This window comes from Ovis aries, chromosome 4 (genome assembly GCF_016772045.2).
Source record: "Ovis aries strain OAR_USU_Benz2616 breed Rambouillet chromosome 4, ARS-UI_Ramb_v3.0, whole genome shotgun sequence".
Taxonomy (NCBI): Eukaryota; Metazoa; Chordata; class Mammalia; order Artiodactyla; family Bovidae; genus Ovis; species Ovis aries.
In genome coordinates, this window is record NC_056057.1 from 112389944 (window position 1) to 112415648 (window position 25705).

A 25705-nucleotide genomic window follows, 5' to 3' on the forward strand; every position below is an offset into this window, starting at 1 on the left:
CCCACACAATGCTAAATGGACTTCAACAGAATATGTTATGTAGTGATCTTAAGGGAAAAAAACAGAGCTAAGATCCAAGAGAAATTTATAAGAAAGCACAGTTCATTTTCCATCAGCATCCCTCTGTCCAACATGCTTTAAAAAGAGGGAGAGCTATTATTATTTTTTCCAGGAAAAAAAATTGCATTCTTCCTAAAAAATCAATCATGAGAAAAGGCTCGAATTACAAGATGCATCACTCAGTTGAAAGCAAAGTGCTGATGAAGCAACAGTGAGACAGGTTGTCAGTGTGGGTCGTAGGGAATCCACACGTGACGAAGACTATTTGTTTCTTTACTCTGTGTCCCATTGAAAGATAAAATTGATCATCACATTTTCATCAGCAAAAAAAGCTGCATAAAACGCAACATTCAAAAAACTAAGATCATGGCATCCGGTCCCATCACTTCATGGCAAATAGATGGGGAAACAGTGGAAACAGTGAATCTGTCTAGCCATCCCATCCTCTGTTGTCCTCTTCTCCTTCTGCCTTCCGTCTTTCCCAGCATCAGGGTCTTTTCCAATGAGTCAGCTCTTTGCATCAGGTAGTCAAAGTATTGGAGCTTCAGCTTCAACATCAGTCCTTTCAAAGAATATTCAGGATTGATTGCCTTTAGGATTGACCAGTGTGATCTCCTTGCAGTCCAAGGGACTCTCAAGAGTCTTCTCCAACATCACAGTTCAGAAACATCAATCCTACGGTGCTCAGGCTTCTTTATGATCCAACTCCATACACGAACTCTGGAAAAATCATAGCTTTGACTATATGGGTCTTTGTTGATAAAGTGATATCTCTGCTTTTTAATACACTGTCTAGGTTTGCCATAGCTTTCTTTCCAAGAAGCAAGAGTCTTTTAATTTCATGGCTGAAGTCACTGTCTGCAGTGCCTTTGGAGCCCAAGAAAATAAAATCTGTCATTGCTTTTACTTTTTCCACATCTATTTCCATAAAGTGATGGGACTGGATGCCATGATCTTAGTTTTTTGAATGTTGAGTTTTAAGCCAGCTTTTTCACTCTCTTATGCAGGGAGGTAAATTATTGAAATGGAAATACAGAATGTTTGGAAAAGCTGAGGACATGAGCTTGGGTGATAGTATTTGCCCACCTGTCTTTGTCAGCACTGAAAATGATGCATTTTGACTGTAAGCTAGTGTGGTGGGGGGATAATGGTTCCCAAAGATGCCCGCATCCTAATCCTCAGACCCTGTGAAAGTGTTCCCTTACCTGGCAGAAGGGACTTTCAGAATGTGGCTGAGGATGAGAACCTGGAGATGAGAGACTATCCTGGATTATCAGGGTGGCCCCGTGTAATCAGATGAGTCCCAGCTATGATCATAAAAAGAAATCTGATGTCTAATGACAGGAAAAGTACCAAAGAGCTGGTATATTGCTAATTTTGAAGAAGAAAGAAGGAGTCCATGAGCCAAAAAATGTAGGCATTTTCTAAAAGCTGGAAAAGAAAAGAAAATGGATTCTATCATAGAAGCTCCAGAAAAACAACTTGGTCCTGACAATACCTTGATCTTAGTGACGTCAGACTCACATGGGAATTTCAGTCTACAGAGCTGTGCTGTGCTGGGCTTAGTCGCTCAGTCATGTTGGACTCTGCAATGCCATGGACTGTAGCCGGCCAGGCTCCTCTGTTCATGGTTTCTTCTCTTGACCAGCAAGGATTGGCTGCCTGTTCTTGTCTGTGATCAGATATCCTTCAGTTGGGCAATTATACTGCTGATGAAAGTAATTTTGAAGACTCAGAAATATCCATTTATGTATCCAGACATGTGGTCCTCAGAAACACTGGGTGGGCGGTTAGTGTTAATGTTTGTGCCTCCTGCTGAAAGTTAGATGTAAGACTATGTCTTCTTGACATCCTTCAACATTACAGTTCACGGACCTGATCCTCTTCCCATCCTTTTTAAATTTTAATTGACAGGCAGAGAAATGATTGGATAATGAAGACTTTATCCCTTTTCTTATTTTCATAATAACTAATGAATTAAAGAGGGATGTTATGGGCCTTATGGGATTTCCAATTGTAATAGCTCTATTTTATGGCAGACACCATTAGCCTTCATTGCAGGCCATTCTTAATCTGGCCTCGATCTGTTATTTGCAGTCTGTTAAACTCCTCACGATCCAGACAGCCGCAGCCCTATTAGCAGTAAGGCTTCATAGCTAAGACAATGCCTGGAGATGATAAGCACTGTTATTTTCTCTTATTATGTGGACGTATTTTGGCCAGCTTCCTGCATTGCGTGGAAGTGATCCTATTTCCTAAGGGTCTGGATGCAATTGTTAATATAAAATAGATTTTTTGAGAGTCATTTATTGCATCCATTCATTTAACCCATGGCTCAGTGAGCATCTACCATTTCCTCTGCTAGAGCAGCGACAATAAAAGACGACGCCACCTCTGCTGCTTCTGAGCTGAATGCCTTTGGCAACTTGTGTACTTAACTTGTCTCACCTCTGTCTTCATGTCCATAAAATGAGAATAATAGTATCCGCTCCATACAGAGTTTTATGAAGATTCATATTTTATGCAGTATTTGTTGTTATTTTCTTAGGCTTCTGAATTTCAGAAACTCATGAGACTAATAAAGGACAAGCAATGGGCCCAGTGGGCTGCAGTCCATGGGGTCTCAAAAGAATCCGACATGACTTAGTGACTAAATAACAACAACAAGCCAAATAAATACAATTGAGGTGGATTTATTCAACATACATTTATTGAGAGCCCACTCTGCACAGAGTAGTACACAAATATGAGAGAGGGATTCACTGGTGAGAATACAGAGTAAGTCCAAGACACTGGGGTGGGACTTGAGAGTGTGCATTTTTGCAAATCAAAGAGAATTTATAAGCCCTTCGAGAGAAAGAAAACCCTCCAGAGGAAATTGTTAAGAATGATCCTGTCGGGTCCCAATTAGTCACCTACAAATTATCCCCATTGCGGACTATCCCTAGTATATATTTCTAGTATAGAAAGCATTACAATAGTCACATTGAATCCTTGTAACATTTTAAATATGCATGTCAAGGCAAATTACAAATATTGAAACAAAAATGAAGACAGGAAGAAAATAAGTTGAGGAAAGTAGTGAGGGAAAGGAAAACCATAATATGAACTAGCCGATCTTTCTTGCTAGGAGCAGCCTTCCCTCTTCTAAAGGAACGTGTTGGTTTTGTGTTGACTGTGTCTCAGTCCTGCTTGTAATTCAGAGTCAATGCTGAGAGAAACCCATCCTTGAGACCAGCATGGCGGCTGTCTGAAGGGCCAGGCCCAGGGCTGGAGACCACTTCCCAAGCTTCCTCCTGCATCTGTTGAATGGTTCAGACCGCTTCTTTGTCTTCTAGGAAGATGCTGATGACATTCCAGGGTCTCTCAAGAACACTGTGGGGTAGGAATTCCAGAGGGAATGTGATAACGTGCAAATGGAAGCTCTGTTTTTTTCTGGTGGTGGATTATGTACCACAGCAGGTCCACCCTGCCACTGGTTTGCTTGGTCCAGGCTGCAAAGTCTGGAAGCCACTCAGACTACACAGAGTATTTCCTGAGACTGCCAATCCATTCCAATTCTAGGAGCCATCAGACCGTGTTCATCAGTATTAACTCTCTCAAGAAAGCATTCAGAAAAAGGAAAATAGGCTAAAGCAGCAAGAGAGACGGTTACAAACTGTTGGTGATGTTGTTGGTGGTGGTTTTTCTAGTGGCTAAGTCTTGTCCAACTCTTTGGGACACCATGGACTATAGCCCGCCATGCTTCCTGGAGAATCCCTCTGTCCATAGAATTCTCCAGGCAAGAATACTGGAATGGATTGCCATTTCCTTCTCCAGTGAATCTTCCTGACTCAAGGATTGAACCCGCATCTCCTGCATTGGCAGGCAGTTTCTTTACCACTGAGTCAAGAAGGGATTTTTAAAAAGCAGCTTGTTATAATTTATTCCACACTCAATATAAGGCATATGTATGATGTGGCCACAGAAATACACACCAAGCGAAATACTCCTCATGTCACCTTGTCAAGTGTCCAAATTACAGGACTCCATGGCAAGCATCAGTGGGCCACACCTAAAGTATTACATCTGATAATAGAAAACCAGAATGTGGGAAATGAGGTCAGGGGATCTGACAACTACTCTAAGTGAGAAAATTGAGAAAAAGAGGAAGGACCAGATGGAGGAAGTTGGGAAGTGGGAAGAGAGGGGAGAGGGTGGCTACGGTCCAGTGCAAGGGTCGCTTCCCTACTGTTTAGGGGTTAAATCATGTGTCTAAAGAGATGTGTTTAAGTCCTAAGCCCAGTACTTGTGACTGTGATTTTGTTTGATATAGGGTCTTTGTGGATGTAATCAGGCTGAGATGAGATCCTTAGGGTGGGTCCTGATACAAAATGACTGGTGTCCTTGTGAGAGGAGGAGACACAAATAGAGACACACAGAGAAAACAAAGAGATTTCCTTCAGGGTAGGCCACCCAGTTAATAGCACCTGGTTCCAGCAGCCACAGGACTCTACCACCCTCCTCTCCCAACTGGCTCCGAAGCCAGTGCCTGTTGCTATTGGACAGCTCTGGGTGTTTACTAAGGGCTTCCCAAATCCCACGCACAGTTTAAGTACTTAGTCTGTGTTTTTCTTCATGGAATCCTTGCAACCACCCTGTAAAGCAGTTACCATCTTTATGTCAAGTTTGTAAGCAAGGAAACGAAGGCTTTGAGAGGTTGGTTCAGTTCAGTAGTTCAGTCGTGTCCGACTCTTTGCGACCCCATGAATCGCAGCACACTAGGCCTCCCTGTCCATCACCATCTCCCGGAGTTCACTCAGACTCACATCCATCAAGTCCGTTATGCCATCCAGGCATCTCATCCTCTGTTGTCCCCTTCTCCTCCTGCCCCCAATCACTCCCAGCATCACAGTCTTTTCCAATGAGTCAACTCTTCTCATGAGGTGGCCAAAGTACTGGAGCTTCAGCTTTAGCATCATTCCTTCCAAAGAAATCCTAGGGCTGATCTCCTTCAGAATGGACTGGTTGGATCTCCTTGGAGTCCAAGAGACTCTCAAGAGTCTTCTCCAACACCACAGTTCAAAAGCATCAATTCTTCGGCACTCAGCCTTCTTCACAGTCCAACTCTCACATCCATACATGACCACAGGAAAAACCATAGCCTTGACTAGACGGACCTTAGTTGGCAAAGTAATGTCTCTGCTTTTGAATATACTATCTAGGTTGGTCATAACTTTTCTTCCAAGGAGTAAGCATCTTTTAATTTCATGGCTGCAGTCACCATCTGCAGTGATTCTGGAGCCCAAAAAAATAAAGTCTGCCACTGTTTCCACTGTTTCCCCATCTATTTGCCATGAAGTGATGGGACCAGATGCCGTGATCTTAGTTTTCTGAATCTTGAGCTTTAAGCCAACTTTTTCACTCTCCTCTTTCACTTTCATCAAGAGGCTTTTTAGCTCCTCTTCACTTTTTGCTATAAGGGTGGTGTCATCTGCATATCTGAGGTTATTGATATTTCTCCCGGCAATCTTGATTCCAGCTTGTGTTTCTTCCACTCCAGCGTTTCTCATGATGTATTCTGTATAGAAGTTAAATAAGCAGGGTGACAATATACAGCCTTGATATACTCCTTTTCCTATTTGGAACCAGTCTGTTGTTCCATGTCCAGTTCTAACTGTTGCTTCCTGACCTGCATACAGATTTCTCAGGAGGCAGGTCAGGTGGTCTGGTATTCCCATCTCTTTCAGAATTTTCCACAGTTTATTGTGATCCACACAGCAAAGGCTTTGGCATAGTTTATAAAGCAGAAATAGATGTTTTTCTGGAACTCTCTTGCTTTTTCCATGATCCAGCGGATGTTGGCAATGTGATCTCTGGTTCCTCTGCCTTTTCTAAAACCAGCTTGAACATTACCTTGCCCAAACAGTTAATAAGCAATGTAATGGTGTCAACAGGGGCAGTCTAATCCTGGAGTCCAGAACCTGAGCCATGAGGCAGACTTCCTCTGGAAAGGAAGGGGAGCTAAAGCAGTGGGTCAGAGAGCTGAAAATAGAGATGTAGCAGGGAGGAAATCGAGGTGCAACAACAGGGCTTTGAGAAAGATGAATGAGGCAAGTGCATGTCACCTGAGGCTGGGTCTTGTGCCCTGAGGGACCCTTGAGCACCTTGTTTGGGAACTGAAAATGAAAGTGAAGTCGCTCAGTCGTGTCCGACTCCTTGTAACCACATAGACTGTAGCCTACCAGGCTCCCCCACCTACCGGATCTTCCAGGCAAGAGTACTGGAGTGGGTCACCATTTCCTTCTCCAGGGGATCTTCCCAACCCAGGAATTGAACCTGGGTCTCCCGCATTGGAGGCAGACGCTTTACCGTCTGAGCCACCAGGGAAGCCTGGTGTAATGTGTAATGTGGCTGACAAAGACAAACAGACAAAGGGAGAGATGTCAGGACTCTCAGATCAGGAAGCAATGGAGAAAAACAAATATCATGTATTAATGCATATATATGGAATCTAGAAACTGATGAACCTATTTCCAGGGCAGGAATAGAGTTGCAGATACAATGAATGGACTTGCAGACACAGGAGAGGGTGGGACAAATTGAGAGAGCAGCTTTGACATGTGCACCTTACCGTGTGTAAAAGAAATAGCTGCTGGGAAGTTGCAGAGCACAAGGAGCTCAGCCTGGTGCTCTGTGCCCACCTAGAGAGGTGGGCTGGAGGGGTGGGAAGGTGGTTCAGGAATGAGGGGATGTGTGTATATATGTATAGCTGATTCATATTTTTGCACAGCAGAAACTAAAACAATGTTGTGAAACAATTATATTCCAATTAAAAATTAATTTAAAAAGGAAAGGAGCAGAATATGTGTAGAAATTGGGATTGATAGGAAGAGCCAAAGAAATTTCTAGAAGGAATAGGCAAAGTAGATTAAAAGGCACCATTCAATCCCAAACTATTATTCAACTAAGATGCAGAAAATTGCATCCATGTTTTATCCTCAACGTGCCAGCCTTATTATTTTAATGAGTATAACAGCATATATGATGTGCTGTTTTGAACAGTAATGTTTCAGCTCTCACCATAGTTTTTTTCTGCAGCCTCTTGTTGTGAGTGTAGGCAGACTGCAGAGACATTGAGGGTTCGGTTCCAGACCCACCATAATGATGCAAATATTGTAACAAAGCGGGTTAAACAGTTGTTTTGTGTTTGGTTTGGTTTCCTATTGCACGTGGGCTTCCCTGATAGCTCAGTTGGTAAAGTGGTAAAGAATCCCCCTGCAGTGCAGGAGACCCCAGTTCGATTCCTGGGTCGGGAAGATCTGCTGGAGAAGGGAAAGGCTACCCACTCCAGTATTCTTGGGCTTCCCTTGTGGCTCAGCTGGTAAAGAATCCCCCTGCAATGCAGGAGACCTGGGTTCGATTCCTGGGTCAGGAAGATCGCCTGGAGAAGGGAGAGGCTACCCACTCCAGTATTCTGGCCTGGAGAATTCCATGGACTCTATAATCATGGGGTGGCAAAGAGTCAGACACGACTGAGCGACTTTCACTTTCAGTGCATGTGGTAACCCACTCCAGTATTCTTGCCTGGAGAATCCCAGGGACAGAGGAGCCTAGTGGGCTACAGTCCATGAGATCGAAAAGAGTCAGACATGACTGATCGACTAAGCCCAGTGCAGATAAGAGTGGTGTTGATTCTATGCTGTAGTCTATTAGTGTGTGATAGCATTATATTTTTTAAAAATGTACATGCTTTAATTAAAATAACTTTATTGCTAAAAAAATTTCTAGCCATCATCTGAGCCTTCAGTGGGTTCTTTGCTGGTGGAAGATTTTGCTTCCACATTGATGGCTACTGACTTAGGAGGGTGGTGATTGCTGAAGGTTGGGGCTGCTGTGTCAATTTCTTAAAATAAAATGTCAGTAAGGTCTGCCATATCGACTGACTCTTCCTTCCACAAACAATTTCTCTGTAGCATGCAGTGTTTGATAGCATTTTACCCTCAAATAAAACTCCTTTCAAAATTGAAGTCAGTCCTCTCATACCCTGTCACTGCTTTATCAACTATCAATATTCATGTAATATTCTAAATCCTCTGTTGTCATTTCAACACTCTTCACAACATCTTCACCAGTAGATTCTTTCCTTAGAAACCATTTTCCTTGCACCCTGTTGGAAATATAAGAAATTCTAGGAAGTTAATTGTGAAGGTGTCTACTTAACATAGGTTTCCCTGGTGGCTCAGATGGTAAAAAAATCAGCTTGCAATGCAGGAGACACAGGAGATGCCTGTTCCATCCCTGGGTGGGGAAGATCCCCTGGAGAAGGGAATGGCTACCCACTCCAGTATTCTTGCCTGGGGAGTTCTATGGACAGAGGAGCCTGGAGGGCTACAGTCCATGGGGTCACAAAGAGTCAGACGTGACTGAGCGACTAACACACATATTTAACATAATACTACAAGTAAGCTAATTTTATTGTTAATTTTAAAAAATTTAGAGTAGTTTTAAGTTCACAGCAAAATTGAACAGAAAGTACAGGTGTTCCTGTTACATTTGCCCTACTACATACACGCAACCTCCCCACCATCAGCAGCCCCACAAGAGTGGCATATTTGATGAATATACCCTGACACATCACTATCAACCCAAGTTCATAGTCTACATCAGGGTTCACTCTTAATTTTCACATCCGGTGAGTGTGGCTAAATGTATGGTGACATGTATCCACCATCGCAGAACATTTCACTGCCCTAAAAATCATCTGTGCTCCGCCAGTTCACTCTTCTTTCCACCCTAACTCCTGGCAACCACCCATCTTTTTGCTGCTTCCATAGTTTTGCCTTTTCCAGAATGCCGTATCATGGGAATCACACAGTACGCAGCCTTTTCATATTGAGTGGATTTAAATGATGAAAAAAATGTTAAATAGCACATGGAAGTATTTAAGGGTGGTGAAATTGTGAGAACAAGTACATTTAATTATCCTCTACTTGAAATTAAAATCAGATACAAATATCCTTTGAGCTGGGTGTACCTTCTTCAAATGAAATCCAAGCTGAAAGTCTGATAAGAAAAGAGATTAAAATGAAGCATCTTGGGGCAAACAGAGGGAGCAGTTAAGAACTCCACCCACCACAAGTCCTAACCCTCAACAGTGGATGTTAAAGACGTGAATGAAACCTCCAGTGCATCATGAAACACAGCATCAAAGCCGCAGACGGCAGAGATTAGGACTTGAAATATTTAGGGAGCTCAGAATAAGAACAGAACAAAAATGCTTTCTACTTGCACAACAAAATGTGAAAAGCAGTGTATAAAACTGTCAGAGTTTATCTGATGCCTTTGACTTATGTTTTTTAATCTCTTGTCACATACTTACTTCCTTGACTTTGTTCAAGATCTGATATTTATCTTACTAATATTCAAAATTCAAAGAAAATTAAAGTCAACATCTCTTTTACACATTGAATGCATCAAATCACTATGATCTTCATATAATTTCATTCTTTCCAAATTAAAATTTGATTGATTGACTAATATATAGATGGTAGTCCCTGTAAAGTCTCTATAATCTCTGTAATAGAGATTGTCTTGTAAACACTTAGGATAAATGTCCAAGAAAAAAAAAATGAGAAAGGTGAAAAGAAGGATTTTATGAAGGAAAACTGAGACCATGGGGGAAATCTACATGAAGAAAATAATGTTTTAAAAATATTTTCTTGATTTATATTCACGTAATAAGACAATGGCATTTTGACTCTTAAAACAGGTTGACATATCTAAAAGCAGTTTCGATGATTTGGATATGTCTGAAGACTATATTTTCCCCTCTAATTTGAATTATTTATAATCCCATAATTAATTACAGAGAGCAAAATTGAATTACTAATAAATGCCAGAGAAATCAATTTAGATTGACATTCATCTCCATAGTCAGCTCTTATATGAAAACAGCAGATTTTTCAAGGCTTCGTATTTGCTATAATAAGGTCACAAAACAACTCTACATATTAGAAAGGGTAGAAGAAGTGACTTGGAAGATAAATATAATGTACATACATTATTTATTTCATTTAGCTTTAGATTCATAAAGAATTTTTCTTTAAGATTTCTACTTCTCAAAGTGAACTTTTTAAAGCAAGGGAAATGAACAGCCTTCTACTCCCCCAAACAGTTATTGTCCAACCTGCTGGACCTCTGTTAATCTTATCTAACTTGGATGGATGGCAGAGGCAACCTGTGCAATGCTAAAAAAAAAAAAAAAAAAAAAAAAAAACCTCTGAAAGTCTCGTTAGAATGGCTGAAATATGGTGGATGTTGGTAGCTAAATAAAGTTTATAAAGAAGTTTGATTTACTCTAAGGCTTAGAAAAGTAGAATAAATATGATTTCAAATATTGTGAAATAAATCAAATAGCTTTTGTTCAAAGCAATCGGCAGGCACAGGCTAGTAAATTGACCAATGCCATCATTCTTTTAGAATAAATTTCTACACCCAAGTCATTTCTTTTCACATATGCAGTAGATTCAGATTTTCTTGGAGGAAAATAAGCTACGTTGCACCAATGAACTTTAAAATGTTAAACTAAATGCAGACTTGCTCTTTCCTGACTTGTAAATAACTCCTGATGCTGGCTGGGAAGTTTCCACACACAGGAAGCAGACCCCAGAGTCAGGCGCTTGTTGGTCAGTCTCTCAGCCATGTCCGACTCTTTGCAACCCCGTGGACTGCAGCATGCCAGGTTACCCTGTCCTTCACCATCTCGCAGAATTTGCTCAAACTCATATTCATTGAGTCGATAATGCCATCCAACCATCTCATCCTCTATTGCCCTCTTCTCCTCCTGCCCTCAATCTTTCCCAGCATCACGGTCTTTTCCAATGAGTTGGCTCTTCTCAGCAGGCGGCCAAAGTATTGGAGTTTCAACTTCAGCATCAGTCCTTCCAATGAACATTCAGGACTGATTTCCTTTGGGATTGACTGGTTTAATCTGCTTGCAGCCCAAGGGACTTTCAAAAGTCTTCTCCAGCACCACAGTTCAAAAGCTACAATTCTTCAGCATTCAGCCTTCTTTATGGTCCAACTCTCACATCCATACTGACTACTGGAAGAAGCATAGCTTTAACTATATGGACCTTTGTCGACAAACTGACATCTCTGGTTTTTATTATGCTTTCTAGGTTGATCATAGCTTTTCTTCCAAGGAGCAAATGTCTTTTAATTTCATGGCTGCAGTCACCATCCGCTGTGACTGGCCACTGCACTATCTTCCTCTTAAGGAATTTCCTGCACCTGTCAGATCAGTGCTTGTCCAGCCTGTGTGCCTGCTTTTTATAATCTATATTTATGTAAGAGTATTGTTCTAGATGATTAACTTATACATCTTTATATGGAGTAGTTTGTGCACAAAATTGAAAAAGTACTGAATTTTACCACCTCCTGGTTGTGTGGCATGTAAACTGTTTCTTAATCTTTCAGTGCCTCTGTTTCTTTACCTTGTAGAGTGGCATATAGTTAGAACTCCAAAGCATGAAGTTAGTTGGTTCATTGCTTCTCTAAGGCACCTGGCCCTGTTTATCAAAATTTGCCAAGCTCTGAGATCTCAAAATTACCACATGAAGGTATGCACTGATGATTAGTAACTGAATTAAACTTGAATTAAACTGGAAAAGTCACACTTTCAAGCACAGAAAGGATCTGAAATGTCTACTTCAAGGTTTTTTACCTAAGAGAACAGAGGAAATTATGCATAAAAATATAATCTCCAGGTCTGGAGTCATGAACTTGGGTCTAAATAACCACGTGTTACCACAGAATGGCAAGGATATATGTCTCAGAGTCTATGAGTACAGCAGATTCTTGCAGCTTATAACAGAAGTCCAGAAGACGTAAAGCTTGTGGAACATCCTTTTCACACCATGCACGGTAACCTTTTCACAAACACTTGACAGCTCAAAACACACACAGATCTGTATTTCATACAGTTCTATTGTTCACTTACCAGAGCCTTTGCCTGCCTTCTGGTTGTGCTTAAATTGCAAGACAAATATAGAGACATTTGGAATGACTTATGTTATTTAATGAATTTTAGAGCTGACTTTGGTAGAACGTTAAGATATGGTTTTGGCCGGGCAGTTTAGAAATTTACATTGACCAGTAATCTGATGCAAAGTCATTCTTTTTATTTCAGATATTTGGAGAAACCACTCTTTCAAAAATTATCAGGCTAAATTTAGTAACTGTATTTGCATCAGCTCAAAATTGGATTTTATGCTACCTTTTGTTAGACTGCGAGTTGAAACTGTATAACTGAAATTATTTTATAAGATTATGTTAACTCAGAGTCGAGAGAGAATATATTTTTAAAGTATGATTCAAGGCTAGTATTAAATTGTATCTTTACATATTTTAGCTACTTTGTTAACTATTATAAACAGCCAGTGAATTTTATGCTCTTGCCCTTTTCTTCTAGTCAGATAATTTATGACTTTTTAAAGAGCTTCATTTTAGAATAATATTATTTTTCATTTAATATGCTAAGAAAAAGTATGCCTCTTTTGTTCAAAAATGTTTTAAAAAATCATCTATATATTTGCCTTATCCTCTTTGTTACGTTTCTCCTCATAGATTTGTTTGCCTGGAAATCACGGACACATTGTAGCATTCAGGATGTCAGCTTATTCAGAGAGATACAGTATAAAACTTGCTGAAAACCCTTATTTTCATTCTTCTCCAAGATTTATAAAACTCTTAATTTGAATCTAGCTAAAAGCTCAACTGACAGTGTGCTTGTTGAGAGAATAAGAAAAAGTTCTTGAACAGGTTAAATAGCTAGTCTTTTCTTATACTCTTTAAAATGTATTGATTTTTTTAATAGTTGCATTAAAATAGCTAAACATCAGTATAGGGGAGTGGAATGCAAAAGTAGGAAATCAAGAAACACCTGGAGTAACAGGCAAATTTGATCTTGGAGTATAGAATGAAGCAGGGCAAAGGCTAATAGAGTTTTGCCAAGAGAACACACTGGTCATAGCAAACACCCTCTTCCAACAACACAAAAGAAGACTCTACACATGGACATCAACAGATGGTCAATGCCGAAATCAGATTGATTATGTTCTTTGCAGCCAAAGATGGAGAAGCTCTATACAGTCAGCAAAAACAGGACCAGGAGCTGACTGTGGCTCAGATCATGAACTCCTTATTACCAAATTCAGACTCAAATTGAAGAAACTGGGGAAAACCACTAGACCATTCAGGTATGACCTAAATCAAATCCCTAATGATTATACAGTGGAAGTGAGAAATAGATTTAAGGGACTAGATCTGATAGACAGAGTGCCTGATGAACTATGGATGAAGGTTCATGACACTGTACAGGAGACAGGGATCAAGATAATCCCCAAGAAAAAGAAATGCAGAAAAGCAAAATGGCTGTCTGGGGAGGCCTTACAAATAGCTGTGAAAAGAAGAGAAATGAAAAGCAAAGGAGAAAAAGAAAGGCATACCCATTTGAATGCAGCGTTCCAAAGAATAGCAGGGAGAGATAAGAGAGCCTTTCTCAGTGATCTATACAAAGAAATAAAGGAAAACAATAGAATGGGAAAGACTAGAGATCTCTTCAAGAAAATTAGAGATACCAAGGGAACATTTCATGCAAAGATGGGCTCAATAAAGGACGGAATTGGTATGGACCTAACAGAAGCAGAAGATGTTAAGAAGAGGTGGCAAGAACACACAGAAGAACTGTGCAAAAAAGATCTTTATGACCCAGATAATCATGATGGTGTGATCACTCACCTAGAGCCAGACATCCTGGAATGTGAAGTCAAATGTGCCTTAGGAAACATCACTATGAAAAAAGCTAGTGGAGGTGGTGGAATTCCAGTTGAGCTATTTCAAATCCTAAAAGGTGATGCTGTGAAAGTGCTGTGCTCAATATGCCAGCAAATTTGGAAAACTCAGCAGTGGCCACAGGACTGGAAAAGGTCAGTTTTCATTCCAATCCCCAAAAAAGGCAATGCCAAAGAATGCTCAAACTACCGCACAATTGCACTCATCTCACATGCTAGTAAAGTAATGCTCAAAATTTTCCAAGCCAGTCTTCAATAATACATGAACCATGAACTTCCAGATATTTAAGCTGGTTTTAGAAAAGGCAGAGGAACCAGAGATCAAATTGCCAACATCCACTGGATCATTGAAAAAGCAAGAAAGTTCCAGAAAAACATCTATTTCTACCTTATTGACTATGCCAAAGCCTTTGACTGTGTGGATCACAATAAACTGTGGGAAATTCTGAAAGACGTAGGAATACCAGACCACCTGACCTGCCTCTTGAGAAACCTGAATGCAGATCAGGAAGCAACAGTTAGAACTGGACATGGAACAACAGAAGCATTCCAAATCCAGAAAGGAAACCTCAAGGCTGTATATTGTCACCTTGTTTATTTAACTTATATGCAGAGTACATCATGAGAAATGCTGGGCTGGAGGAAGCACAAGCTGGAATCAAGACTGCCAGGAGGAATATCAATAACCTCAGATATGCAGATGACACGACCTTTATGGCAGAAAATGAAGAAGAACTAAAGAGCCTCCTTGATGAAAGTGAAAGAGGAGAGTGAAAAAGTTGGCTTAAAGCTCAATATTAAGAAAACTAAGATCATGGCGTCTGGTCCCATCACTTCATGGCAGATAGATGGGGAAACAGTGGCTAACTTTATTTTTTTTGGATCCAAAATCACTGCAGATGGTGATTGCAGCCATGAAATTAAAAGATGCTTACTCCTTGGAAGGAAAGTTATGACCAACCTAGATAGCATATTAAAAAACAGAGACATTACTTTGCCAACTAAGGTCCTTCTAGTCAAGGCTATGGTTTTTCCAGTGGTCATGTATGGATGTGAGAGTTGGACTATAAAGAAAGCTGAGCACTGAAGAATTGATGCTTTTGAACTGTGGTGTTGGAGAAGACTTTTGAGAGTCCCTCGTACTGCAAGGAGATCCAGCTAGTCCACCCTAAAGGGAATCAGTCCTGGGTGTTCATTGGAAGGACGGATGTTGAAGTTGAAACTCCAACACTTTGGCACCTGATGTGAAGAACTGACTCATTTGAAAAGACCCTGATGCTGGGAAAGATTGAGGGTAGGAGGAGAAGTGGGTGACAGAGGATGAGATGGTTGGATGGCATCACTGACTCAATGGACATGAGTTTGAGTAAATTCCAGGGGTTCGTGATGGGCAGGGAGGCCTGGTGTGCTGCAGTCCATGGGGTCGCAAAGAATAGGACACGACTGAGCAACTGAACTGAACGGAAGGATTTCCTCCTTATCACCAGGTCTCAATAATAAACTTATTTTAAAAGCAAGGTCGTTTTTAGGAAAGGCAGATAAAACACAGAGATGCTATTTTAGATCACCAGTCTGGCAGATCCCATCTCTTTTCCAGGGCTGTGTCTCACACAGAGTATTCTTTTATACCCATCTACTACGGACTGGTGGATCTTGACCTGTTCCCAAGGGTGAGTGAGGGTTGCAAAAATCTTGTCGCTAAAGGATGGTTTGATCTAAAAGACAGAGAGGGACTAGTTGTAAAACAGAGTAAGATGCTAGAAAGGAAAGGGTTTTTGTTTATTTGCAGCCTCCTGAGTACAAACGAAAAGAGAATAACTGTTCAACGTGGAATGACAAAATCTGCTGAGAGTCTCCTGGAGCCGGGTTTGCCTCATTCAACAGTGGAATGACTACATGTATTCCTTTACTCTCACTTCCCTCCTCTTAAGGATATGATAAATATGTGTTTCTCCCTTTTCTCCTTTGCCTCAAGTCTATCTTTTTGAATTAGAATACAGAAACCAAGGCTGCACTCCCCTCACCCCTTGATAATTGGCGTGAACCTATTGCCTTAAGCACGCCTGGGATTCAAACATCGATTTTGGGGACACTGTACTCAAAATAGGAACACAATGATTGGCATCCTGGTTTCTTTCCCTCTGTGCCCTGGATCTCCTAAATGGAGCTCTGCGGGTGTCTGTGCTCCTTGGATACAGAAAATAAAACAAGAGAGTGAATGAATTAGAAGCTTTGCAGCCACAAATAATATGAACCCACTGCTATGAGGCAGGGGAGCCATCAAGTCACAGAGCCTCAGTCTCTGCTCAAATTTTCTGTGGTGTGAAGAGCCCCCACCCCATGCCCAGCCATCACCACCAACACAGTGACCCCACCTATCTGATTCTGCTCCAAAACTTTGTTCTTAGATCCTCCACAGCTTGACTTAAGAGAAGGATGGAGCAGGACAGGCAGCCTCGCCTGGATTGTGGGAAGAGTCAGAGACAGAACCAGATGGGTAGGGCTGTGACCAGCTTTAGAAATTGTTCTTATTCAGGCGTCCATGCCCTTTATGTTTTCTCACAAAGAGTCTTAAATTGCTTTCCCCAGCTTCCCAGCAACATGCATTCACCCCACATCACCTTCTAAATTACAGGAGCTGGCAATGGTTTGACCAACACTGAGCAGCAGTACTCAGATCCCAGCTAATGACCAGCACTTTCACAAAACACAGCGTGGTCAGTGAGGCATAACTGAGGATGTTTCCCAAGGCTTTCCAACCCCTGTCCTGGAAGCTTCCTCATGTGTCACGGCACCCTTCTTCCCTGTGCTCTTATTCACTTTCCATGGGCACCCTCTCTCTGCCACGTACACCTTATTTTCTGGGGCAGACCCGCATGTTTCAGATCGTGTCTGAGTTAACTGGATAGAAGCCATGACTCATGAGTGTGTATCTTAATTCCCTGGGTGATACCCAAAAGCAACACCAACTCTTATATCCTAAATCCCATGGAGGCTTTCATGATTTCCTTGCTTGTTCTCTATGATGTGTAGGTTGATGTTTCAGCACTAATCATGAGATAAGAGGGATTTTGGACTAGAGACTCTAATGGTTCTTTAAATCATACCCTGTGATGACAATGACAATAATGAAAGTAGCTGCCATGAATAAGCCCCCGCTGTGTTCCAGGTGCCTCGTATCTTTCCCATGACTCATCCTCATGACTGTGACCCCACATTTAGGGGCGTAGTTCCCATTTCTCAGGTGAGGGATTTGAGTTTTCGCAGCAGCGATGTTTTTCCTATTTATCTTGCAGCTTCAGATGGAGAGTTATGTTTTGACCCCATGTCTGACTCCAAACTCATTTTATTCCTACAACCCCAATTCCTGGATAGAGATGGTAACTTTGAGCGGTTACCACTGTTTTATTTTCTTGCACCAAAAAGTGTTTTTCTAAAATTAGGGCTGACTTGCACCACTCATACAGTGAAGTGAAGTGAAGTTGCTCAATTGTGTCCTACTTTTTGCAACCCCATGGTCTGTAGCCCACCAGGCTCCTCCTTCCATGGGATTTTCCAGGCAATAGTACTGGAGTGGGGTGCCATTTCCTTCTTCAGGGGATCTTCCTGACCCAGGGATTGAACTCAGGTCTCCCACATTGTAGACAGATGCTTTGCCATCTGAGCCACCAGGGAAGGAAAGAGAAAGGAATGGAAGAGAGTATTTTGCTATCAGATACCAGGCTATACACTGAACTATAGAGTATTTAAGCATGTAGGACCAAGAAGACAAATCAGTTACTAAACAGAATACAAATTATAGACAATGATCCATGCATAAAAGAATTTGATATATTAAGAGGAAATGTGAATAATTAATGGAAAGGGAAAATAAATATTATAAGCACTAGATTTCAATATCTGAAAAAATAAAATGGATTCTCCCTCCTCAAACAAAAAAATTCAGATTATAAATCTCAGTGTTAAAAAAATGGAAATGCAAATATATTAAGAGAAAAAACTTTAAAAATATTAAAGGAAATCTAAATAATGTCTCTGTGACATCTGGGTAGGAAAGAGGAAAATCATAAAGAAAATATTGATTAACTGGACCTCATCAAAATTTTATAATATTCAGATAAAAAAATCCCCATCAGTTCAGTTCAGTCACTCAGTCATGTCCAACTCTTTGTGACCCCATGGGCTGTAGCATGCCAGGCTCCCCTGTCCATCGCCAGCCCCTGGAGCCTGCTCAAACTCATGGCCATCAAGTCGGTGAAGCCATCCAACCATCTTATCTTCTGTTGTCCTCTTCTCCTTCTGCCTTCAATTTTCACCAGCATCTGGGTCTTTTCCAATGAGTCAGTTCTTCGCATCAGGTGGCCAAAGTATTGGAGTTTCAGCTGCAGCATCAGTCCTTCAAATGAATATTCAGGACTGATTTCCTTTAGGATGGACTGATTTGATCTCCTTGCAGTCCAAGGGACTCTCAAGAGTTTTCTCCAACACCACACTTCAAAAGCATCAATTCTTTGGCACTCAGCTTTCTTTATAGTCCAACTCTCACATCCATACATGACCACAGGAAAAACCATAGCTTCAACTAGATGGACCTTTGTTAGCAAAGTAATGTCTCTGCTTTTTAATATGCTACCTAGGTTGGTCATAACTTTCCTTCCAAGGAGTAAGCATCTTTTAATTTCATGACTGCAGTCACCATCTGCAGTGATTCTGGAGTCTCCCAAAATAAAGTCTGTCACTGTTTCCATTGCTTCCCCATCTATTTCCCATGAAGTAATGGGACCAGATGCCATGATCTTCATTTTTTTAATGTTGAGTTTTAAGCCAGCTTTTTCACTCTCCTCTTTCACTTTCATCAAGAGGCTTTTTAGCTCCTCTTCACTTTCTGCCATAAGGGTGGTGTCATCTGCATATCTGAGGTGATTGATATTTCTCCCGGCAATCTTGATTTCAGCTTGTGCTTCATCCAGCCCAGTGTTTCTCATGATGTACTCTGCATAAAAGTTAAATAAGCAAGGTGACAGTATACAGCCTTGACATACTCCTTTCCCAATTTGGAACCAGTCTATCGTTCCATATCCATTTCCAACTGTTGCTTCTTGACCTGCATACAGGTTTCTCAGGAGGTGGGTCAGGTAGTCTGGTATTCCCATCTCTTTCAAAATTTTCCACAGTTTGTTGTGATCCACACAGTCAAAGGCTTTAACATAATCAATAAAGCAGAAGTAGATGTTCTTATGGAATTCTTTTGCTTTTTCTATGATCCAAAGGATGTTGGCAATTTGATCTCTGGTTCCTCTGTCTTTTCTAAATCCAGCTTGGACATCTGGAAGTTCACAGTTAATGTACTGTTGAAGGCTGGCTTGGAGAATTGTGAACATTACTTTGCTAGTGTGTGAGATTTGTATAATTGCGCAATAGTTTGAACATTCTTTGGCATTGCCTTTCTTTGGGATTGGAATGAAAACTGACCTTTTCCATTCCTGTGGCCACTGCTGAGTTTTCCAAATTTGCTGGCGTATTAAGTGCAGCACTTTCACAGCATCATCTTTTAGGATTTGAAATAGCTCAACTGGAATTCCGTCACCTCCACTAGCTTTGTTCATAGTGATGCTTCCTAAGGCCCACTTGACTTCACATTCCAGGATGTCTGGCTCTAGGTGAGTGATCACACCATCGTGGTTATCTTGGTCATGAAGATCTTTTTGGTATAGTTCTGTGTGTTCTTGCCACCTCTTCTTAATATCTCCTGCTTCTTTAAGGTCCATACCATTTCTGTCCTTTATTGTACCTATCTTTGCATGAAATGTTCCCTTGGTATGTCCAATTTTCTTGAAGAGATTTCTAGTCTTTCTAAACAGATCTCCTAACTTCATTTGTGAATAGTCTTAAGTGGTAAGAGGTAATGTAGAGGGGTTTTTTTTGTTTGTTTTTTTGTTTGTTAGGGTGTTTTTTAGTGACTCCTCTTAAATTTTGTACAATTTGCAAAGTACACATTTCCAAAAACAGGTCTAATGTGAGTGTGGTTAGATTCCAGAACTGTATTCACTTTTCTCCAAACACAGATAGCCTGGTGCCATTATGTTTCTCTATGGGCTTCCTTGGTGGCTCATTCTGTTGTTTTCCTCTACTTCTTTGCATTGATTACTGAGGAAGACTTTCTTGTTTTGTTCAAAATTATTTTGTTTTAAATAATATTTTTATTTGATAGCCACCATATTACCATATTTATACCCTTATCATCAGTTGTATTAAATGTCTTAGTGTTTTTAGTATTCTTTCAGACTCTGTGAGAATAATTGGTAGGGCATAAGATAGTTGGTTTGGTCTTCCCATGTGGTACTAGTGGTAAAGAACCCACCTGCCAGTGCAGGAGACATGAGTCCCAGGTCCAATCCCTGTGTTAAGAGGATCCCTGGAGAAAGGCATGGCAACTCACTCCGGGATTCTTGCCTAGAGAATCCCATGGACAGAGGAGCCTGGCATGCTACGGTCCATAGGGCTGCAGAGTCGGACACAACTGAAATGACTTTGCATGCACACGTGCACATGTGAAATACTTGAATTATCTATACTGTATTTACATGAAAAGAACCAACATGCTGGAGAAGCACTCATTCTGGGCCATAGAGGTGAGCACAAATGTTTTACATGGAGATTTCTAATAGAACAGATCCAGAGAGTGGAAATTTTAAAACAGATCTTCTAACTTCATTTGTGAAAAGTTTTAAGTGGTAAGAGGTAAAGTAGAGGGGTTTTTTGGTTTTTTGTTTGTTAGGGTTTTTTTTAGTGACTCCTCTTAAATTTTGTACAATTTGCAAAGTACACATTTCCAAAAACAGGTGAGTCTGGTCAGATTCCAGGACTGTATTCACTTTTCTCCAAGCACAGATAGCCTGGTGCCGTTATGTTTCTCTATGGGCTTACGTGGTGGCTCAGACGGTAAAAACTCTGCCTGCGACGGAGGAAACCGAAGTTTGATCCCCAGGTCAGGAAGGTCTCTTGGAAAAGGGAATGGCAACCGACTCCAGTATTCTTGCATGGACTGAGGAGCCTAGTGGACTATCCCCTCCATGGGGTCACAAAGAGTCAGACACGACTAAGGGACTAACACTTTCACTTTCATTCCGTTTCTCCAATTTTCCTGTTAAAAAGAAACACAAGAGCACCAGCTCTCCTGTCTGGGATCCCAGCTGGTCTCACGCCAAACCCAACTGGAGGTTAATGCCTGCTCATCAGAGCGCCCTTCTGGAGCCAAAAGTAATTTCTGAAAATCCCAATTTTGATTCACAACTTTCATTCTACTATTCAATATTAGATTTTATTATTCCACATTCCCATTTCCCTAGCCCAAGGACTCATTTATCTTTAATATTAATTGGCTTAATATAATAGCCCACTCTTCATCACATTATGACACAAATTTTAAAATCAATACAAAGATGTTAACATAAAATATAATCATATAATTAAATATGTATCAGGAACCAGAAAAAGTGAAGAGGGAGAAATCAGATAATATTTTACTTGCGTTTAACTAAAAAGCCATGTACTTTAAGTCTGTGAGATAAAAACAGTCATAAATCTATCTGAATCCTCTAGCAACTACTCATATAGAATTCTGTTGCCACATGCCTGTAGTTTAAGCAAGGAAATTAAAGACAAAACAAAAAACAAAGGGAAGATATTTAAATTCATTGAGATGAAGAATGAAGGAGATTTGAAATAATTATAATAAAAAATAAAGGCAACTGCCCACATCCAGTCACACACACACACACACACACACACACACACTCATACGCACACACTGGATTTGCAAGGAAAAGTAAATACCTCATTCAAAAAGGTTGTCTTTTTTTTCCTGCTTGAATCTAAGAGTTATTTATTTATTTTTTTTTTAGTTTTTATTTTTTAAATTTTAAAGTCTTTAATTCTTACATGCTTTCCTGCATCCGACATAGACTGGCGATTCATTTCACATGATAGTATACATGTTAGAATGTCATTCTCCCAAATCATCCCACCCTCTCCCTCTCCCTCTGAGTCCAAAAGTCCGTTATACACATCTGTGTCTCTTTCCCTGTCTTGCATACAGGGTCGTCATTGCCATCTTCCTAAATTCCATATATATGTGTTAGTATACTGTATTGGTGTTTTTCTTTCTGGCTTGCTTCACTCTGTATAATCGGCTCCAGTTTCATCCATCTCATCAGAACTGATTCAAATGAATTCTTTTAACGGCTGAGTAATACTCCATTGTGTATATGTACCAGAGTTATTTAATATAACCTAAGTCACGCAAAGAGTCAGACACAACTGAGCGACTGAACTGAACTGAAGTCACCCTTAGTGTCCTTCAAAGCTATAAATTTTGCTTTTCCACACAATTGCTTTAAAACAAAGAAGGTCAGAGCCTTCAAAATGATTCTGGAAGCAATTCAACTCCAAAATTTACCAATATATTTAGTGGCCCAGACTTTTTTTTGTCTCTGATGGGAGAAAGCAAAAGGCATAGTATAATAAAGAGGAGAGTGATGGTGGGACAACATGATCTTAAAAACTAGCTTACTTGGGTGAGGATTTCCAAAATAAAATCTTCTAGACAGATCCATAAGACAAGTAAATTATCATACCATTTCACTGTATGTTCTAACAATGGTCTTGGTTACGATATTAGAAACAATCAATATAGAAAAGAGAAACATAATTCATCTTACATTTCTCTCGTCAGAGAGCCATCGATCATTGCCAGAAGTATTATTAGCTGGAATCACCCTAGTGCTTTCCTGCATTTGTGCTCCATGGTGGACACTCTTGTCCACCAACCCCCCCACCCCAAGTCTGGCCCCAGGAGTGAGGGACCAGACCCGAAGTAGTTCCCAAGGGAACCCTGACTGCACCAGGGGACAGAGCAACAGATTTGAGGAAGAGAGAAACCCTAGACAGCATTCCAGGGGCCAGAGGCTCCTTTGTCAACTAGGGGCTGCACGTGTAGGCTTGCCAAGGCAAGCAAAATGGTGGCAGAAGGTGGGAAACCTGCCTCATGCCACGATTCTCAGTAGCTCCTCGGAAACAGCGCGTCCTCCCTTCTCTCCTGCCAGCACCAAAATGTTATTCGTAACACATACAACTTTCTAGACAACACACACAGCAGAAGTTGTCGTGGCCAAGAGGCTGTCTCTCCCCAGAGAGCTAAGCAGACGGAGAATAGCTGTGTGTCTTTATAAACAAATTTCTCGGTGAATGACAGTCGGTACACAAACATGTCAGCTCTCTATCCGAGTTCGTCCTCGCTCAAATGCCAGTTTTGCTCCTATTTTGATTACAGAGTTAAAATGTAATTAGTCTGATTTTAATGAGTCCAAATGTGACACATTAAGATTCAGTAATTACTGTAAAATGATGAGTTGTGATTGAATGTCCCCACGAACAAGGGGACATTTTAAAGGAGTGCCATTTATTGCTCAGTTGTTGCTGCATTTAAAACCATTGCCCTTCCCTCCATGAATATATATCTTTAGGATTTAAGTGATTATGCTGGACTCTTGCGTTACAGTTGGAGCCAGCCATCCTGATATTTTTAAAATGTGTCAGTTCTTTGATAATGTGATCATGTCTACAAGAATCCAGTGCCTTTTTAGAGGGGAATTGGGGCAAGATCCCACATTTCGCTGAGTGTTGGCTGCCCAGTTAGCTCACCATTATAATTCATCTCGTGTGGCATCACTTTTTCTCTGCAATCCGACATAGGACCTCACTGCTATTAATATTTCTGGGGTTCTCTATGCCCTTAAATCTCAGCTGTGCTTAGAGCAGGTCTGGAAACATAGTCCTAAAGATTCAAGGTCCCGTCCAAGAGTAGCAGCATTAAAAGAAGCACCTGCCTCATACAATAGTCTGATCTTTTAAGCCCCCTGTTTCCTGGGCTGAGTCAGAAACAAGTCAGTAGGGACCAATACTAATGAATTCTCCCATGATACTGGAATCTCAGATTGCTATTCAGTCACTAAGTCATGTCCAACTCTTTGCAACCCCATGAACTGCAGCACATCACTGTCTCCTGGAGTTTGCTCAAACTCATGTCCATTGATGCTATCTAACCACCTCATCTTCTGTCACCCCCTTCTCCTCTTGCCCTTAATCTTTCCCAGCATCAGCATCTTTTCAGCTTCAGTCCTTCCAATGAATATTCAGAGTTGATTTCCCTTAGGAATCTTGATTAATATTGAAATAAATAAGTTCATTGTAGAATTAAACCTTTCATTCTCTAGCAAATCAAAAACAAAAACATTATGAGTAAATGTTTTCTGACAACTCAAGACAGACCACCTAAGATAAGAATCATTAAATCATATGGAATTTGAGATCATCCCACCTGAATTTCTACTCTTTATGGGAAAGCCATCCATGACATATCCTGCCAGATACTCCAGAAGCCTATTTGAATATCTCAGTGTCTCCTGTAACAGTTTAGAGTATGATCAATGTTTTGGAGGCATCATATTTCCTTGGAGTCACAATTGTCTTCCTGTAGCTTAAATTTAGATATCCCATGCTCTGCCCAGTGCAAGGGGAGCCACAGAAGGCATGCCCTTCTTATTTCTCAGTCCTTCAGGTCTGTGAAAACTACTGTCAAGCCTTTAGAATATCTTCAGACTGAAAGTTCCCATTTCCCATAGTGGTTCTGAAATCTTTCTGTCCGCTGATACTGTCAAATGTTTCAATGTTCTTCTGATTATGGCAACCAGAAATAAATGCAGACATCCACGTGTGTCCCAGTTAAGGCTGATTATAGCAGGACTGTACCTATCTACTCCAGTATTCTTGCCTGGGAAATCCCACGGACAGAGGAGCCTGGTGGGCTACAGTCTGCAGAGCCGCAAAGACTCAGACATGACTGAAGCGACTTAGCGTGCACATGTACTTATCTTGCTCTGTTTTGGACACCGTTTCCTTCAATACATGCCAAAAGCAGATTAACTTTCTATACAACTTCATTTATTTTACTACTGGCACAGATGGTATTTTTGTGTAAAATCTTCTAATCATTTTTATATGAAGTGATATCCAGTCATATATCTCTATTCTGTACTTTGAATTTAGGAAAATTTCCACTTAATCTATTGGATTAGATATTGTTAGTTTATTCTTCCAGCCTATCGAGATCATATTGATCTTGCTCTAAAAGCTGTATGGAAATATCCACATTTGGCTCATCGCTGGATTTCATAGTATGCATCCTCTGCCAAGTCGTTGCTATAATATCAAGCAGACAAGTCCAAGGACAGACATGTGACACTTCTTCCAAGAGAAGTCTCTCTCCAGGAGCTCTGAAGTGGTGGAGGCACCAGCGTCTCCATCGCCCAACCATGTCCCCACATATAGACACAGACACAGGCTTAATCATTCGCTTTTCTGGAATTAACACCTACTCACCGTGGGACTTTCCCGGTCTCTCCATCTCCGTGAAGAATAACTTCTGGAAGTGCTTCCTTTCATTTCTAAATGCTAGTGAATCCTCTATTTAATGGAAGAGCTAGCATACTGGTTTCTCATTCTCGTTTTATATTCTCTGCACCATTTTGAAAATCAAAGCAGCATAATACCCATGTTCTTCAGAAATGTTTAATATAAACGTACAAAATGTTGCCCCTGTCTGTTCTGTCAAGGCATGAGCACACTCATGAAGTAAATACCATGTTTCAGACTATGAGTAATAGTCCAATTATCCTTCACCGACTACTGATTTTCCAAGATGTTCACGATACATGAAGGAAGGGTGTTACTACTTAAAAACAATGAAAAGG

At 40.7% G+C, this 25705-nt stretch overlaps 1 protein-coding gene and 1 non-coding gene across 2 annotated transcripts in view; one reads left to right on the forward strand and one right to left on the reverse strand.

Annotated features, from left to right (window-relative positions):
* The window catches only part of CNTNAP2 (contactin associated protein 2), a 2342027-nt gene that overhangs the window by 1850407 nt on the left and 465915 nt on the right, over nucleotides 1-25705 (forward strand). The gene's annotated exons all lie outside the window — the stretch shown is intronic.
* On the reverse strand, nucleotides 6358-6429 carry TRNAW-CCA (transfer RNA tryptophan (anticodon CCA)). Its single transcript has one exon. It is a non-coding gene; the product is annotated as a tRNA-Trp (tRNA).